The sequence below is a fragment of the Manacus candei genome, unplaced genomic scaffold, assembly GCF_025592945.1.
Source record: "Manacus candei isolate 608988 ecotype Guabito, Panama unplaced genomic scaffold, ASM2559294v1 h1tg000160l, whole genome shotgun sequence".
NCBI lineage: Eukaryota > Metazoa > Chordata > Aves > Passeriformes > Pipridae > Manacus > Manacus candei.
Genome location: NW_026138208.1, coordinates 249,133 through 263,075, shown reverse-complemented (window position 1 = coordinate 263,075; position 13,943 = coordinate 249,133). Strand labels below are relative to the sequence as shown.

Genomic DNA, 13,943 nt, shown 5'->3' with positions numbered 1-13,943 from the left:
GGACACAATATTACTTGAACAAACTTCAGAAAGGTTGTAGAGGTTGTAGTTAAACTCCAAGAGAGGCTGTGGAGTGTCCCAACTTGGAGCTATTTAAAAGCTATTTGGAGATCATCCCAGACAAGTGGCTCTAGGTGGCCCCACCCTTTAGGGGGGGGATAACCTCTGCAGGTCCCTTCTAACCTCAACTGTTTTTTAATTCTGTGGAATTTTTTTTATGAATACTCGAGAAAAACATGTGGCTCTGGTCTTAAGAGAGTGAAAAACATGTTTTAACTGAGAGGATCTAGATTTGGTGGATGTGACTTCATAACAACATTGCTAACAACACTGGAGTTTAACCTTTGGTAAAAAAGAGAGTATAAACACATTTAAATAGGGACTCAAAGATTACTGAAAATAAATAATAAGAAAAAGAGTAGGCAAGCAAATAGATGGTCACCTCAAAAGACTGAAAGGTCCCTCAAAGAGAATAATGAATGAGAAATATCTACACTTATAGTGGGGGAGAAGGAGGAAGTGAGAACTACATCTATGCCTGTATGGAATTTTGTTGTATTTTTTTCTACTTTCTGATGTAAACAATGACAGGAGTGGGAGGCTCGAGGAGATTTCACTAAAACTAAAATTGCATACATGTTTAGGATGTCCTACTTGCTTTTGGAGTTAAAGTACTGAAAATTCATTAGAATTTTCATTAGCAGGTTAACTGAGGCTGTTTGAATTCAGGTGTAACTCTTACCATTTGACTTGAAAAATATATGTCCACATGTGAGCTGATCACGCTAGACTTCTTTCACAGTTAGTGAAGAGAAAGTCATACCTCTAGGGAACAACTTAGGTTGATTTATCTTTGACTCCCATATTTGGCGAAGTCTTTTTTATTTCTATTTTTTTCCAGTGACTGCAAAAGGAACCTTGGGTAACTAGTTCCAACTTCAGTGCCTTTTATAAAGCTCTATATTGTCGGCTTTTGGCCAGCAGAATCACACCTTTGAACTGATATTTTTAGTACATCAATAATAATGAACACCTCCTTGGTCCAAAATACTCTAAAAGAATTTGAGATTTGTTTTGAAATTTTTGAACAAGTTATATTGATTGAAAACATAAGAATCCATTTGCAACATGAATTATATCCCTTCACTGACAAAATTTTGTAGTCCTGGGGGTATTTATAGCAATATTGATTGACTCTTTTAGCTCTAATGGTCACTGTTTCATTTGATTATGCCCAGATATTATACTGTGAAATCACAGCAAATGAGAGAAATATCTGTCACGGTACAAGACAGCAGTAAACAGAAATTTTATGGTAAAAGACAGTAGGTTATTTGTTTTTGCCTATGCATGTCCCCTCTCATATATCAATGTACATATTTATAATTCATATAAATATGTATATATGTTTAAATGCACATACTGTTTATATTAAGGCTGTTTCTCTATTCCAGTAGTGATAGCAGAACCAAAAACTCCCTTGGTCGCATCCTAACATCTGCCTGCCTTTTTATACATACACATTTGGGACAAAGTTCTTTGAACCTATTCACCTCTCTAACTACTTTAGTCAGCCTAGAGAGTATAGAAAAGGGGAATTGCATGCAAGAGGCCTCGACTGGAGATGAATTAAATAAGCATGAATTATGGTAGTAATAAAAATAGCATTATAAACCCTCCCTCTTGGATGTGTATTTCTCATTATTCCTTCTATGTGGGTCCAAACTCAGTTTTAAAAAGGAAGTTTAAGAAAGTACAGATACTGATGTTCCAAATCCGTATTTATGCTGCACCAATTACATACTGGGAAGAATGGGTTAGCATGGCTGTTTGCATTGGAACAACATACTTGTCCAATTCATTTCCTTTTATTCAGGCTGGAGTGGCTTTAAGAATCCTTTAGCTTGTGACCTGGAAGAAACTTGAAACTATTGCAGCAGCTTTGGATTGCCAGACTAGCAGGCTAGTGCCAGGCATCACTGACTCTGCACCACAATATGCTCTCCAGCTATTTGGATTGGCTCAGAGCTGCAGGGAGAGCTGCCATTTGGCCATTTCCACCAGTTTCCCTTCACCAAAGAAGCAGTCTAGCCCTCAGCTCTCAGTGTTTACCAAGCACTGCTGTTTTCTCTTCAGGGGTGAGGGAGAGAGTTGAAAGCTTAGCCTGGTATTCTTCACCCTTCACTGTGTAGAAGCACTTCATCTCGTTAGCTCAGTATCTGCCAACACACTGGCATACTGCACCGGAATACTCCTTACTTCCAAAAATAACAAAACAGGAACAAGGGAAAAGCCTGTATTTTACACAGAATAAAGCAAGTTTTAGTCTGTAACATGTACTCCAATCTGAACCCACAGAGCTGTGAAGAATTTTCTTATGTCTCTCTGTCGTGGCTTTAAACCCAGCTGGAGATTAAATACCATGCAGCCACTCTCCTCTTAACACCATTCTCATTCTGAATCCAAAACACAGCACTGTAACAGCTACTGAGGAGAAATTAACTCTACCCTAGCTAAAATCAGGACGCTCTCGAAGCAAAAATGTTAGAAATTATAGAAATACAAAATACAGTAAAGCTCAAAAGTGACCATGGGTTGCCTATAGTTGTTAGACACCACAAGATTACTTAGAGAGCAATGCTCTGACACAGAAACCAAATTTTTATGGCATATAAGTAGCTTTATAACAGCCATAGAACTGGGGAATTGCAAGGATGAGGTTTGCATAGCCATGTGTTCAAACTCAAGACCAATAATAAAAGACAAAAAGCTACAATATGTCACATAAAATATCAGAAGAGATTCAAAGCGCCTTTCTTTGTCAGAAAGCAACTCAGATCATCCAACTGTTGATGCAATCACAGGGATAAAAAATTACTCTGGAACTTGATTCTAAAAGTTACTTAAACCAGAGTCCATCTACGGAACATATTAGTAGGCATCAGTAATAACTTGATTTACCAGAAGAACAAGAATACTCTCTAACCACATCTTTTATCTGCTACTGATGTTATTTCTATGATTACTTTTCACTTAACTTCCTCTCAAGTTTTTTTAATTTGTTATTTTTCCAAGTAAATTACAGACTCACAGAAACAGAAAAATTGATTTGGAAAGAATTGTGGAGATTTCTAATCCACCTTCTTAATAAGAGAATTGCTAACTTCGAGGTTAGATTAAAAATACAGTTGTTTTGAAAGTTTCTGAGGACAGAGCCTCAACAAGGTCTCTAGAAAATCCAGTGGTTAAACCTTTCTCTTTACTGAATACAAGGAAAAAAGTGATTACAATCAGAATTTCTGCTATTGCTAATTGTGACTTTCGCCTCTGCTTTCCTTGTTGTGGCCTTCTGAGCAGAATTTGGCTGTCTTCTGTCTGCAGGTATGTAAATTGGAGGTGTCCAGATTTCCTGGGGAAGGAGTGGGTATGTATGACATCAGGCACAGTGTTGCAGAATACATCTCAGAAGCACTAAGTAAAATGAAACAATCTCTTCCCTTGACCTGCTGGCAATGCTTTTATAAGGTAGCCCCATATGCAGACAGGCTACATACTGCAAGGGCATGCTGTTGTGTGGCTTTAGCCTGCCAAGCATTAGTCACTTCCCTATCTGCACTGATGCACAGGGTTAGTCTGTTCTGGGTGTAGGGAGCGTGCTTTTGTTGAAACTCATGGCACTTCTCTGTATCTATCCTTCTAGCTTGCCAAAGTCCCTTTCCTCTCAAAGGCAACCCTGCCCTGCTGGGGCTTGGCACCCCACAGGGTGCCGCTTGTGAAGCAGGTAAGGCAGTGTTCCTGCCCATTCTCCAGGTTTTCAGTGGATACATTAAAATACCAACTGCATAGGAACATTATTTTCAGTCCAGTACAAGATAAATTTTTAAATAGTAGCTTGTTTTATATAAAGTACTTTAACTCTTTGAAATGACGCACAGATGAAGTGAGAACATAATCCCAAATTCAGCAATTCAATCAGTTTTTACTCTACCCTCCAGTCCACCTGTCTAATCCACATATATCCCTTTTGGCTATAATCTGACTACAGGGCTGTTATGTGATACCCTATCAAAAACCTTACTCAAGCCTGTCTCTTCTTGCTGCTTTTATTACCCCCATTACAGATGTTCTCATTTGTGATTCCTATAATCTGGTTTCTTTATGCTCATGCTCTGTGGGCTCCCAGGCACGTTTATGTTTTTTGGAATTCAGAAATAGTTAATTTCAGAGCATATGTAAAGTCTATAGTGATGAATGTACCTACATCACCAAACAGTTGATATCATCACTACATGTACTAGAGAAAGAACAAAGCAGAACTATTCCAAGGATGTTGAGGGCTACAGGTCTAAAGCTTATATAAACAATCCTTCCAAAGCAGCCCTAACTTTGGCAGCTTCGCCCAGAGCATGCCAAAGAAAGATTTCTACCTTACTTTTTGTAAGGAAGTTAATTTATATAGCTGCCCAAAAGAATTATAGATTAATTTTCTTCCTTCAGCCTTTAATTGAACACTGTTTTAAAAAAGCTAGTCAGAATTTTTTTCTGAGCAGAGCATCAACATAAAACTTAATGAGAAAATAAAAAAGGAACATTACTTAAAAAGAAGACCAAAACAACATTAACAACAACAAAAAGAACCGACTCCAAAAAAAACCACATACAAAAAAGAGCAAGAAGTTGCTGAGCATCCAGTCCATGAGAATGCATTCAGGTGACCCCTGTCTCTGAATTTGTACTTACCCTGATATGGAAGAAGTTTCACTTGTAGAAACTGTCTATTTAAAACCAGCAGACATAATGCAGTAAAAATTAAGTCTTATGATACCATCACAGCACATCCTCCAAACTATACGTCAGTGGTGGGGCATGAAAAAAGATAAGCTGACAGACAGATAAGAAAGGCTAGTAGGGCATCCCTTTATGCTTTAGGAGAGTAGGAAAAATGCATCATGGCAGAATGGGAAGCAGTTCTGGTTCTTGACAGAAGTGTCAAGCATGTGTTCTGCATGTGCTCTCTATGAAAGTAGGGAATGCTCAGTGGAGCTCTGAATCCTCTCAGCCTCAGAGCCCAGGCACTCTGTGAAATAAAAATCCAGACATCAGTCTGGTTGAAAGCATTGAAACTAAGCTGAAAACATATGTGATCACTTGTGTAGGTGACAAGAGAAGCTGGAATATAAAGTGCTCTATACAGTCAATAAACCTGTCTTACAGATTTCCTTTTGCCCTCGGTATAAAAAAAAAACAAACAAACCAAAATGCAAAAAAAACCCTAATCAACCAACAAAAAAAAAAACCTAAACGTCAGATGTAGCTAAACATAAATGTCAAATATTTTAGAAAATATGAGGTTAGTAAGATTTTCTACCTGCAAAAAACCTACATACTCAAAATATGCAGAAAATATTCCCAGCTCTGCACAATAACTGTGCTTTCTGTCAGCTCCTGCAGAAGTTAGCACATTAAATAATTCTTTGGTGCATCACTAGCATGTATTCTGCAAACTGTGCTGCAGGGTTTGGATGACCAGTGACAGCTGTGAAATCTGGTTTCTCTCTCTCTTGGAATTGTGTGCTTCCCTGCATGATTTTTGAAAGACTCAAACACCAGAGCAATCCTTTATCACCATAAACATCCTGAATTCATATACAGATAAGTATTGCATAAAAACAGTTACTACTCTCTGGCCATTTTTCTTTTCCCCACAGCTTTCAGTGGAAAAGGCTGTAAGAAGGAAAGGAAAAGAATAAGAAAATTGCATTTTTCCTACTGTCAACAAGTATCCTTAGTAAGGAATATCGTGATGTGGTGTTGAGTAACATTTGTGGTCTTTACAGGGAAAATAGGTGGACCGTTTTAAAGAAGAAGCTGGTAGCGTTCTCATCATAATTGCCATGAGTATCTTTTTCAAGAGAGACAATGTAAACATTCCATATTCATTAAATTACAGTGATACAGTGACTTACAAGTTAACATGAGATACTTCCCACAAGTGATAATGCATTTCAAGTTCAAAAGAATTTCCTTGAGTCTCAAGAAGATCTAGGTTTCAAGGCAGAGCTGGGAAACTGCTGTGAATACTCCTGCATCTGCTGGCAGCACTGTAATGAAGGAGGAGAAGGAGAAACTTTGTGGGTGTTAATCTATAACCAAGGCTGTCGTCCCTGCAAGAGGATCTGGGCTGGGAACACCTTAAGCTGTAAATTAACTACTTTTAGCTGTGGTGGTAGGCACTTCTCCACATTGCAAAGCAACAACCAGCTCTTGACACAAACCTTCTTCTTTTCAAGAGACTATCTCGGAAAATTAATGCACAACTAACAACTCATGGTGTTTCCAGTCATTCCTTTACAGAAGTTCCAGAATTTGCCAAATCATAGGTTATGTGTCTCACCTGACAGCGAGACAAAGCTGGTGTGACAGATTGAGGACAGTCAGAGGGCAGCAAAGGCAATTACACAGATAGGCAACTACAGAATAATTGAAGCAATAAAATCAATCTTGTGATGCATAGTTTCTCAAACAACAACAGTGCTAGAAGCTAAGGAATATATTGGAATAAGAGCAATCAGAAAAATAAATTGTGCCAGCTTTTGCCTCAGAAATCTACGTAACTTTTGTTATACTTTCCTCGTGATATACTTCAGGTGTTATTTGTGCTAAACACCTTGTTCCAGAAATTTAACTGGGTGCTTCAAACAGCCATGTGTTTGCCCAGTCTTCTGATATTTTTCATGTTGCATGAGTTAGTTTGTGTGCCATGCTGTGAAAGCTCTGCTGTAATCAGAAATCGTATTTTCCACTGAGAAAAGGGAGTCTGGAAATGTACAAACATTAGATTTCAATGATTACTCTGCAGAGAAGTGAGAGAATTCCACACATCAGTTATGTAGCAGCACATACATGGGATAGGAGCAATTATCTCATTTGGTTTTGTGGATTCATTTCACTGTTGACATTGATTGGTGTGTTAAGGTCTAGAGCAGATGAAAAATACCAAATACTGTGTTATTATAATGTACTGGGTAGGACTCAGTCCCATGTGGTTTTCATTGTGAAAACAATGTCAAACATCTTCTCCAACCTGACACGCAACTCATGAAGTCATAGAATCATAAAGTATGCTGAGTTGAAAGGGACCCATCAGGATCATCAAATCCAACTCCTGGTCCTGCACTGGACACCCCAAGAGTCACACCATGTGATGAGAGTATTGTTCAAATGTTTCTTGAACTCTGTCAGGCTTGGTGCTGTGACCACTTCCCTAGGGACCCTGTTCCAGTGCCCAGCCACCCTCTGGGTGAAAAACTTTTTCATGATATTTAACCTAAACCTCCCCTGACTCAGCCTCATGCTGTTTCCTCAAGTCCTGTCACTGGTCACACCCCTCCACTTCCTCTCGTGAGGATGTTGAAAACAGCAATGAGGTCTCCCTTCAGCCTCCTCTTCTCCAGGCTGAACAAACCAAGTGACCTCAGCCACTCCTCATAAGGCTTCCCCTCCAGAACCTTCCCCATCCTTGTGACCCTCCTTTGGATGCTCTCTAATAGCTTAATATCTTTCTTGTATTGTGGTGCCCAAAACTGCCACAATATTCAAGGTGAGGCTGCCCCAGTGCAGAGCAGAGCAGGACAATCCCCTCCCTCATCCAGCTGGTGATGCTTTGCCTGATGCCCCCCAGGACATGGTTGGCCCTCCTGGCTGCCAGGGCACTGCTGACTCATATTCAACTTGCCATCAACCCTCAGTTCCCTTTCCACAGTGTTTCTCTCCAGCCTCTCCTTCCCCAGTCTGTGCACACAACCAAGGTTTCCCTGTCCCTGTGCAGAATCCAACACTTGCCCTTGTTAGGGCGAATTTCACCTTGTTTCACACAGTTGGTGATTGCCCAGTCCTCTATTTTGTCAAGGTCTCTCTACAGGGCCTCTCTGCCCTTGAGGGAGTCTACAGTTTCTCCCAATTTAGTGTCATTGGCAAATTTACTTAGTATTCCTTAGAGTCCTGTGTCCAAGTAGTTAATGAAGCTGTGGAAGAGAACTGGGCTGCGGATGGAGCCCTGCAGAACCTGGATGCCCAGTCTAACGTTACCCCAATTCACCATAACTCTTTGTGCCCGACCTGTGAGCCAGGTTCTCATCCATCCCATAACATGGTTATCCAGCTGTATGCTGGACACTTTGTCCAGAAGGATACTGTGAGAGACAGTATCAAAGGCTAAAGGGCTCTTCTGCTCTAAGATCAATCAGAACTGCCAGTGCTCAGCTCTTATTGCAATTCTGGGAGAAACAAAGCAAAAATGAGGAGAATCAGAAGCAATTGAAACTATAAATTATTATTTATAGTCCCTTGGTGTGAAAATGAAATCCAGATTGTCAGAATGATTGAATTGTGCCTGGGGTTTATATTGCTGATCTGGTCTGGAATGGTAGCCTGTATACACATTCAAAAAAAAAAAAAAAGAAATAATTTTCCATTTGAGTCTTGCACTGTTGGACATATAATATATGCCTCTTTAACCCTTCTCAGTCCTTACACGAATTCTGTTTACATTAAGGTTGAAAAGCTTGAAATGCTGTTTGGATGAATTACTCGAGGGCAGCCTGTCCCTTGCTCTGTGGTGCAGCAGCAGCAGGCTGGGGCACGGGGCTGCAGAGAGCCCCTGGCAGTCTGTGGGGTGTGTGGGAGGGCTGGGGGGAGCAAGAGGAGTTCTACTAAATGAGTGCCAAAAACGACCAAGTGCTTGCTATCTGATGAGAGAAAAACTCCATCCATCAGAAAAGCCATCCATCAGTTTCTGTGGATGGTTAAGTGACACAATCACTTCCAAACTGAGGAAGTTTCACAGCAGTAGTTTTCAGCTTTTTCAGGCTGTAACTGAGTTGTGCTCCTACAGTGCTGAGAAACATAAAGTCTTAGAAACATAGAACATCCTGTGCTGGAAGGGACCCACAAAGATCGACTTCATTCCAGCCCTGAACAGGACAACCCCAAGAATCACACCATGGGCCTGAGAGCATTGTCCAAAAGCTTCTTGAACTTAGGCAGGCTTGGTGCTGTGACCACTGCCCTGGACAGCCTGTTCCGTTCCAGTGCTTAGTCACCTTCCAGGTGAAGCACCTTTTCCTAATATCCAACCAAAACCTCTCCTGACCTAGCTTCATGCCATTCCATCCAGTCCTAAGTAGGTTTAAACAAATGATGTTGTTGAGATACATCCTTTGGAATAGACACAGCTTTAGGTAAACATCCTGCTTCTCAACTGAGTGTAATCAATGTGCTGTACCCAAAAAACACACAAGTCAGCCGTGTATCTTTGTATCAGTTATCAATTCTCAGAGGAGTTTGTAGGGCTTTCTATCACATCAGAACTAACACTATCAGAAGCTGCAGGAAAATAACATAGCCATGATGAGTTTCCCAACTGAAGGCCAGCAGGCTTGGTCAGTCTTAGCTGAGTTTTGTATCTTTTTTTTGTTTGTTGAAGAACATGGGTTTCTCCCAAAATCCAGCTGTTAGGTCTATCCAAGCTACTGATCACACTATGACTACAGTTCTCCCTCTGGGGTCTTGTGCTGGGGTCACTGTACTAGAATGCATTCATCCTGAGAAAGAAATAAGGATGAGGGAAGCTTGAGAGGAAATAAGACTGAGGAAATAAAGATGAATATAAAACGTGCTTCTGAGCATAAATGACTTGCTGTACACCAAAGCCTGATTCAAACATCCTCTGTGATCACTAGCAGCATTAAGCAGCTGGGTAACGGACAGTGTATTCAAGGGAAGGGAAACAGCTGCAAGAAGCAGAAATTTCTGAGGATCCACTAGTGAAATCTGGACATAGGTCCTGAGATACTTGGAGTAAAGATATTTTACAGTTTGTATAAATGTAAAAGACATACAAAAGACAGATCTGTCCAGTAATGCATGAATAGCTGGGAGTGCACAGGTTGCCTATACAGAAAAGGGGCGCTCAACAAGGACAGTTGAACGGGATTATATGAAATATTTCATAGTATCATAGAATCATTAATGTTGGAAAAGGCTTCTTAAATCAATGAGTTCAACCACTAACCCAGCACCAACATGTTCACCACTGAAATATATTTCCAAGTGACATATGCACATGCCTCTTGAACACTTCCAGTGATGTTGATTCCATCACTTCACTGGGTAGCCTGTTCCAAGTCCTGACCACGCTTTCAGTGAAGAAATTTTTCCTAAAATCCAATCTAAACCTTCCCTGGTGTAGCTTAAGGGCACTTTTTCTTGTCTTGTCACTTGTTACCCAGGAGAAGAGACCCACCCCACCTCTCTATAACCTCCTTTCAGGAAGTTGTAGAGAGTGAGAAGGTCCCCCTGAGCCTCTTTTTCTCAACCTCAGATTCCTTAGCCACTCCTTGTAAGACTTCTCCTTCCTTCCTTCTTTCCCCTGCTCAGTTTTTTAAGAAGAATTAGACAAAAGAAAGAGTTTTAGATATGTGTGTGCGTGCATATATATATATATGAAAGAAAAACTAGCATTAGCTTCTTTTGCTGCTATGAAGCAATCAGTTCAAAGCACTGGAACTCATATTTGCCCCTCTCTTCTTATCCATCTCATATTTTTTTGTTAAGATCAGTTCATATGTAAATGATGCAAATAAAGGCTAAAAAATAGTTTCAAAGTTAAAGTGCCAAACTATCATTTTTCTAGGACAGCACTGAACTAAGAGCAGAGAGGAAACTACACATCCTAGAATTTCCTTCATTCTCCTGCTACATATGTGCCCCATGTTTGCCATCTCCCCAGGCACAAGCTGCCATGTTTATGGCTTAGCCATGGTCCTCCTTTCACATTCAGGGAATCCTGAACTCTGCAAGTCTATTGCTGTGGTATTTTCAGAGGGAGAGATAAGCGCTTCTTGTCATGTTTTTGAAGTCTATATTTGCAAAATGCACAGACACTCATTTTTACACTAAATACAAACAAGGTCTTTTATATTTCTTAGGTGGATTTATATTACACTATTTATTTCAAATCAAACAGCTAAGGTACAAATTATGAGAACTACGATTACAGTTGAGTTTTCAGGTGAAAATGATTCCAGTAATCAAGGAAATTTACTTTAGATTTACAAAGCTCTGGATAAATTGCTATATCCCCATCTGAGAGCTTCAAAATAATTACTATTACTGATGTTAAAATATTCTGGCACTCAGAGAGCTAGTATCAAGGGTTATCAAGTGCTACCAGAAGTTGGAAAAGTTGTAGGAATTCCTTCAGGAATGGTGTCTTACATTCATCTAGATTGCATCTGCAGTCTTGCAGATAGTATGCCAGATTTTTTTTCTGATGGATGCTAAAAATGAACGAAGCTCAGTAAGAAACGGATTTTTTCCACTAAACAAGTACTAGAGAGTTCCAATTGACCTCAAGCTCTGTGCTGACATAATACAGCATGCCATTAACTGTCAAATTTTTTAGAGACTTGCATATATTTTTAAAATGTGTTTTATAGCATAAGAGACTAAATATACAGATTTTTATTGGAGTACAAGTGTGTGTATAGCCTGGTTAGTCTATTATAAAATACACTGAACTAAAATTTTATGCTCATATATTGGCTTAGAAATGCATTCAAATATTTCTTCAACCATTACCTCCTCCAGATGTTATTTTCTCTGACGTTTTAAAATACATGCATAAACCGTTTCTAAGCTATCTCTCAATGTAGTAAGTTTGAACTCTTTTTCTTAATTCAAGAAATTGAAATAATTTATATTTAAGCAATCTGCATTTTCTGGATTGAGGTATACATTTTGAAAATCTTATTTGGGATGAATTTTCTTGTAAGCTAGCATGAGAACAAAGTGAGTTTCTAAAATAGTTTATTGTGATGGGTTTAGATAGAGTCATTTTCTTTCTCAATTAATTTTCTAGGACCTAAAACAGCTGTAAAACCCCATCCTCTCTTAGCATCCTATTTTCTGTCACATATATCTGTAGCCTTCCATACAGAGCTTCCAATACCTTTATTCCAGAGTTTTTCAGATTTTGTTTTCTCCAAGTGACTAAGTAACACTCAAATCAATAACCCAGCCCTGTCTACACTATGCGTACCAGATTAGGTTGTCTGTTTCTTTGGATTTTTTGGTTTTATTTTTTCTTTAAACACAAAGTATAGGTTAGTATTAGGACAAAACAAATTCCGAACTGGCACCAGGCAGAGCTGGGCAGGGCAAAAGCAGACGCATTGCCATGCTGGCTGCACACAGCAGTAGCAGGCAGGAGCTAAGGGAGACCTGATGTCCTAGAATGAATACCTCAGAAGGCAGAACTCTCTGTACTAGTGTCCAAACCAGGAGGATTTCATCCTGAGTGTGGTATCACACCAGTACTCTTCCCATGGCTTCAGAGTCGCAGCTGGCTTAAACTAATCAAAGTCAACCACAGGGAAATCCCCCCTTTTTGCCTCCTCTGTGCCAGCACAAGCGCTGGTATGGTTGAGTGAGGAGCCAAGGCACTTCTAGATGGAGACTGTTTGGATTAGGAAAACAAACTAAAAAAAAAAAGAAAAGAAAAAAGATGGGTTATCTGTAGCTTTAGTTCTGCTTCTGCAAAAGGAAGAATCAGGCTATGGTCAATTTAGAAATAAGCTTTCGCTTACCAGACCTCATGTGTGGAGGATCATGTTGTCTCTGATTTTTCTGTGAGGAGAGAAAAGCTGTCTCCAGGTTTCCTGTACACTACGTACTTTTATTTCTCGTACTATCAGCTATATGTGACCTATACATGGAAACTCTAGTGCAGAGAGGAATTTGGCTAGAATTCAACACTGGAATTGTGAGAAGAAAAACAAAGTGAAGTAACTTTAACTGAGTCATTTAGGAAAGAAGTGAGAGCAGCCAGAAGCTTGGTGAAAGCAATCAATAACTAGCCAAGCAGCCAGAAGGCTTAGTTCCAGTTTTATATCTAGCTGTCATGTGGTAGGTTTGTTCAGATAAAAAGAAAGGAATCATTTTGATCCATAACTGTGTAAGTCAATATAATCATAGGAAGGAACGGGAAGTCAGATTTCTTTTCTCAATGTGAATATAACATGGTAAAATCTTGTGATTCCCCAAATGGGTTGTTTCATGCACTTATATAAATCTAACTTTTGGCTTGAGAAAGAGAGTTTTAACAAATTTTCTCAGAAGGATTTTCAAAGTGTATAGAGATTTGGTTCAGTTGAACTGATGCTCTAGGGGTTCCAAGTGACAAAAGCATAGAAGCATTATCACCAATTGCACAGTAAATACAAAATCCACAAGTAGTTTCATGCTCTTTGGATCACCTTAAATGATTTCTTTTCCTTCTCTTTTATGGAAACCTAATGATATTTTTGTTGATTATTTCTCTTCCAGGTATTTCAATTAGAAAGAAGAATGGAAAACTTAACAAAGTAAGACTTTAGACAAATGAAGTTTTATAGAGAAAGGCATTGATGTAGTGACACTGTCTCTCCTTAAACAGTCTATTTACCTAAGTGAGTCTTTTTAATCCAAGGTGAGAGAACTGCCCAGAAACAAAATTCAAGATCTAATGAAATTAAGTGTATACATAGATGACCCCTTCCCTACAGTTTCAAGTAAAAGGTCAGAAGGTCACACAGCAGAGCAGGAGTTAATGAAATAAAACCCAGAATCACTAAAGCTAATAAGGACAAATAGATTCAGAGCTTCTCTTGCTGTGTTCAACCCTGTCAAACATAATTTCCTGTTTCCAAAGAAGAAAAAAAGCCCAAGCCAACAAAACACACAAAGAAAACACCAAAAAACTTTCCTTGTCTACGAGGGTCTGATTCAGATACCTGGAAAATTTTGCCCTTCTTTTTAAGAACACAACAAAAAATAAAAATAGTTTATTAGAGACTTTATCTTGAGCCACTACTGCAAGTTTCTTGGATTTCTTGGACACCTGC

General features: G+C 39.3%; 1 long non-coding RNA gene across 1 annotated transcript in view; it reads left to right on the top strand.

Annotated features, from left to right (window-relative positions):
- LOC127463449 (uncharacterized) overlaps window positions 1-13,943 on the top strand; it is a 66,678-nt gene that overhangs the window by 28,930 nt on the left and 23,805 nt on the right. Inside the window, exon 2 of the long non-coding RNA XR_007900840.1 lies at window positions 13,387-13,424. This is a non-coding gene — a long non-coding RNA (uncharacterized LOC127463449). The remainder of the gene's footprint in view (window positions 1-13,386; window positions 13,425-13,943) is intronic.